The following is a 6,000-nucleotide window of genomic DNA, read 5'->3' on the forward strand; positions in this document are numbered from 1 at the left end:
GAAGCACTCCTAATTGGCAGGTGGCACTCCTAACTAACATGGCGAGCTCGTAATTGATAAGGGGTACACCCACTTGAAAGGGGGCAATCCTAATTAACAGGGGGGACTCCTAATTGACAGGGCCACTCCTCATGGACAGCGAGGACTCCTCATTGACAGGGGCCTCCTAATTGACAGCGGCACTCCTCATTGACAAGGGGAATTCCTCATTGACAGGTGGCACTCCTAATTGACAGGGGGCACTCCTAACTGACAGGGGGAATTCCAAATTGACATGGGTCACTCCTAATTGACATGGGGCACTCCTAATTGACAGGGGGCACTCCTAATTGACATAGGAAGCTCGTAATTGATAAGGGGCACTCCTAATTGAAAGGGGGGCACGTCTAATAGACAGGGGGCACTGCTAATTGACAGGGCCACTTCTCATTGAGAGCGGGAACTCCTCATTGACAGGGGGCTCACTTCTCATTGACAGGTGGCATTCCTCATTGACGTGGGGGGAATCGTCATAGACGGGGGGTGGGGGTGGGGTGGCACTACTCATTCACAGGGTGCACTCCTAATTGACAGGGGGTACTCCTAATTGAAGTGGGGCGCTCCTCATTGACGGTGGGGCACCACTCATTGACGGGGGGACACTCCACATTGACGGGAGGGCACACCTCATTGACAAGGGTATTCCTCATTGTCAGGCGCCTCACAATTGACAGGGGGAACTCCTAATTGACAGGGGGCACGCCTAATTGACATGGGCCACTCCAAATTCACATGGGGCACTCCTAATTGTCAGGGGCCACTCCTAATTGCCATAGGGCACTCCTAATTGATAAGGTCACTCCTAGGTGACGGGTGCCACTCCTCATTGACAGGTGGCACTCCGCATTGATGGTGGGTCCCTCCTCATGGATTTCGGGGCACACCTCATTGACGCTGGGGCATTATTGATTGACGAGGGGGGGCACTCCTCATTGACGTGGGGGGAATCGTCATAGACGGAGGGGGGCACTACTCATTCACAGGTTGGCACTCCTCATTGACGGTGGGGCAAGCTTCATTGACAGTGTGAAGTCCTCTTTGACAGGGGGCTCTCCTAATTGACAGGCGTCACTCCTAATTGATAGGGGGCACTCCTTAATTACAAGGCGCAATCCCAATTGACAGAGGGCAGGCCTAAATGACAGGGGGTAATCCTAATTGAAAGGTGGCACAATTCATTGGCAGGGCGCACAGCTCATTGACAGGGGTCAATTCTAATTGACAAGGCGCAATCCTTATTTACAGAGGGCAGACCTAATTGACAGGGGGCACTCGGAATTGACAGGCTGCACACCTCATTGGCAGGGGGCACACCTCATTGACAGGGGGCACACCTCACTAACAGGGGGCACTCCAATAGACAGGGGGCGCTCCAATTGACAGGGGGCACTCCTAACTGGCAGCGGGCATTCCTCATTGACAGGGTGCACTCCTACTTGACAGGGGGCACTCCGATTTGACTGGGGGCAGGCCTATTTAAATGGGGCACTCTACGTTGATGGTGGGGTACACCTTATTGAAGGTAGGGCACTCCTCATTGACGAGAGGGCACTCCTCATTGACAGGGTGATGCGTTCATTGACAGGGGTCACTCTTAATATAATGGGGCCTCTCCTCATTGACAGGGGGAGCACCTAATTGGCAAGGCGCTTTCCTAATTGACAGGGGGCAGAACTAATTGACGGGGCACTCCTAATTGACATGAGGAGCTCGTAATTGATAAGGGGTACCCCCAATTGAAAGGGGGCACTCCTAATTAACAGGGGGCACTCCTAATTGACAGGGCCACTCCTCATGGACAGCGAGCACTCCTCATTGACAGGGGGCACTCCTCATTGACCGTTGGGCAGTCCTCATTGACGGTGGGGCACTCCTCATTGACGGGGGGTGCTCTCCTCTTTGACAAGTGGAACTCCTCATTGACAGGGGCATCCTAATTGACATAGGAAGCTCGAAATTGATAAGGGGCAATCCTAATTGAAAGGGGGCACGCCTAATTGACAGGGGGCACTATTCATTGATAAGGGGAATTCCTCATTGACAGGTGGCACTCCTAATTGACAGGGGGCACTCCTAACTGTCAGGTGGAATTCCAAATTGACATGGGTCACTCCTAATTGACATGGGGCACTCCTAATTCAGTAAGAAGTTTAACAACACCAGGTTAAAGTCCAACAGGTTTATTTGGTAGCAAAAGCCACACAAGCTTTCGAGGCTCTGAGCCCCTTCTTCAGGTGAGTGGGAATTCTGTTCACAAACAGAACTTATAAGACACAGACTCAATTTACATGAATAATGGTTGGAATGCGAATACTTACAACTAATCCAGTCTTTAAGAAACAAAACAATGGGAGTGGAGAGAGCATCAAGACAGGCTAAAAAGATGTGTATTGTCTCCAGACAAGACACTCTCTCCACTCCCATTGTTTTGTTTCTTAAAGACTGGATTAGTTGTAAGTATTCGCATTCCAACCATTATTCATGTAAATTGAGTCTGTGTCTTATAAGTTCTGTTTGTGAACAGAATTCCCACTCACCTGAAGAAGGGGCTCAGAGCCTCGAAAGCTTGTGTGGCTTTTGCTACCAAATAAACCTGTTGGACTTTAACCTGGTGTTGTCAAACTTCTTACTGTGTTTACCCCAGTCCAACGCCGGCATCTCCACATCAGCACTCCTAATTGACAGGGGGCACTCCTAATTGACATAGGAAGCTCGTAATTGATAATGGCACTCCGAATTGAAAGGGGGCACGCCTAATTGACAGGGGGCACTTCTAATTGACAGGGTCACTTCTCATTGAGAGCGGGAACTCCTCATTGACAGGGGGCTCACTTCTCATTGACAGGTCGCATTCCTCATTGACGAGGGGGGAATCGTCATAGACGGGGGCGCGGGGGTGTGGGGTGGCACTACTCATTCACATGGTGCACTCCTAATTGACAGGGGCACTCCTAATTGATATGGGGCCTTCCTCATTGACGGTGGGGCATTCCTCATTGACGCTGGGGCACCGCTCATTGACGGGGGGACACTCCACATTGACGGGGGGGGGGCACACCTCATTGACAAGGGGAATTCCTCATTGTCAGGGTCCTCATAATTGACAGGGGGAACTCCTAATTGACAGGGGGCACTCCTAATTGACATGTGCCACTCCTAATTCACATGGGGCACTCCTAATTGTCAGGGGGCACTCCTAATTGCCCTAGGGCACTCCTAATGGTAAGGTCACTCCTAGGTGACGGCTGCCACTCCTCATTGACAGGTGGCACTCCGCATTGATGGTGGGTCCCTCCTCATGGATTTTGGTGCACTCCTCATTGACGCTGGGGCATTACTGATTGACGAGGGGGGGGGGGGAGGCACTCCTCATTAACGTGGGGGGAATCGTCATAGACGGAGGGGGGCACTACCCATTCACAGGTTGGCACTCCTCATTGACGGTGGGGCAGTCTTCATTGACAGTGTGAAGACCTCATTGACAGGGGGCTCTCCTAATTGACAGGCGTCACTCCTAATTGATAGGGGGCACTCCTTAATTACAAGGCGCAATCCCAACTGACAGAGGGCAGGCCTAAATGACAGGGGGTAATCCTAATTGAAAGGTGGCACAATTCATTGGCAGGGCGCACAGCTCATTGACAGGGGTCAATTCTAATTGACAAGGCGCAATCCTTATTTACAGAGGGCAGACCTAATTGACAGGGGGCACTCGGAATTGACAGGCTGCACACCTCATTGGCAGGGGGCACACCTCATTGACAGGGGGCACACCTCACTAACAGGGGGCACTCCAATAGACAGGGGGCGCTCCAATTGACAGGGGGCACTCCTAACTGGCAGCGGGCACTCCTCATTGACAGGGTGCACTCCTACTTGACAGGGGGCACTCCGAATTGACTGGGGGCAGGCCTATTTAAATGGGGCACTCTACGTTGATGGTGGGGTACACCTTATTGAAGGTAGGGCACTCCTCATTGACGAGAGGGCACTCCTCATTGACAGGGTGATGCGTTCATTGACAGGGATCACTCTTAATATAATGGGGCCTCTCCTCATTGACAGGGGGAGCACCTAATTGGCAAGGCGCTTTCCTAATTGACAGGGGGCAGAACTAATTGACGGGGCACTCCTAATTGACATGAGGAGCTCGTAATTGATAAGGGGTACCCCCAATTGAAAGGGGGCACTCCTAATTAACAGGGGGCACTCCTAATTGACAGGGCCACTCCTCATGGACAGCGAGCACTCCTCATTGACAGGGGGCACTCCTCATTGACCGTTGGGCACTCCTCATTGACGGTGGGGCACTCCTCATTGACGGGGGGTGCTCTCCTCTTTGACAAGTGGAACTCCTCATTGACAGGGGCATCCTAATTGACATAGGAAGCTCGAAATTGATAAGGGGCAATCCTAATTGAAAGGGGGCACGCCTAATTGACATGGGGCACTCTTCATTGATAAGGGGAATTCCTCATTGACAGGTGGCACTCCTAATTGACAGGGGGCACTCCTAACTGTCAGGTGGAATTCCAAATTGACATGGGTCACTCCTAATTGACATGGGGCACTCCTAATTGACAGGGGGCACTCCTAATTGACATAGGAAGCTCGTAATTGATAATGGCACTCCTAATTGAAAGGGGGCACCCCTAATTGACAGGGGGCACTTCTAATTGACAGGGCCACTTCTCATTGAGAGCGGGAACTCCTCATTGACAGGGGGCTCACTTCTCATTGACAGGTCGCATTCCTCATTGACGAGGGGGGAATCGTCATAGACGGGGGCGCGGGGGTATGGGGTGGCACTACTCATTCACAGGGTGCACTCCTAATTGACAGGGGCACTCCTAATTGATATGGGGCGTTCCTCATTGACGGTGGGGCATTCCTCATTGACGCTGGGGCACCGCTCATTGACGGGGGGACACTCCACATTGACGGGGGGGGGCACACCTCATTGACAAGGGGAATTCCTCATTGTCAGGGTCCTCATAATTGACAGGGGGAACTCCTAATTGACAGGGGGCACTCCTAATTGACATGTGCCACTCCTAATTCACATGGGGCACTCCTAATTGTCAGGGGGCACTCCTAATTGCCCTAGGGCACTCCTAATGGTAAGGTCACTCCTAGGTGACGGGTGCCACTCCGCATTGACAGGTGGCACTCCGCATTGATGGTGGGTCCCTCCTCATGGATTTTGGTGCACTCCTCATTGACGCTGGGGCATTACTGATTGACGAGGGGGGGGGAGGCACTCCTCATTAACGTGGGGGGAATCGTCATAGACGGAGGGGGGCACTACCCATTCACAGGTTGGCACTCCTCATTGACGGTGGGGCAGTCTTCATTGACAGTGTGAAGACCTCATTGACAGGGGGCTCTCCTAATTGACAGGCGTCACTCCTAATTGATAGGGGGCACTCCTTAATTACAAGGCGCAATCCCAACTGACAGAGGGCAGGCCTAAATGACAGGGGGCAATCCTAATTGAAAGGTGGCGCACTTCATTGACAGGGGGCACACCTCATTGACAGGGGCCAATTCTAATTGACAAGGCGCAATCCTTATTTACAGAGGGCAGACCTAATTGACAGGGGGTACTCGGAATTGACAGGCTGCACACCTCATTGGCAGGGGGCACACCTCATTGACAGGGGGCACACGTCATTGACAGGGGGCACTCCAATAGACAGGGAGCGCTCCAATTGAGAGGGGGCACTCCTAATTGGCAGCGGCACTCCTCATTGACAGGGGGCACTCCGAATTGACTGGGGGCACGTCTATTTAAATGGGGCACTCTACGTTGACGGTGGGATAAACCTTATTAACGGTAGGGCACTCCTCATTGACGAGAGGGCACTCCCCATTGACAGGGTGATGTCTTCATTGACAGAGGTCACTCCTAATTTACTGGTGCCACTCCTAACTGACAGGGGGAGCACCTAATTGACAAGG

This window comes from Mustelus asterias, unplaced genomic scaffold, assembly GCF_964213995.1.
Source record: "Mustelus asterias unplaced genomic scaffold, sMusAst1.hap1.1 HAP1_SCAFFOLD_153, whole genome shotgun sequence".
Classification (NCBI taxonomy): Eukaryota; Metazoa; Chordata; class Chondrichthyes; order Carcharhiniformes; family Triakidae; genus Mustelus; species Mustelus asterias.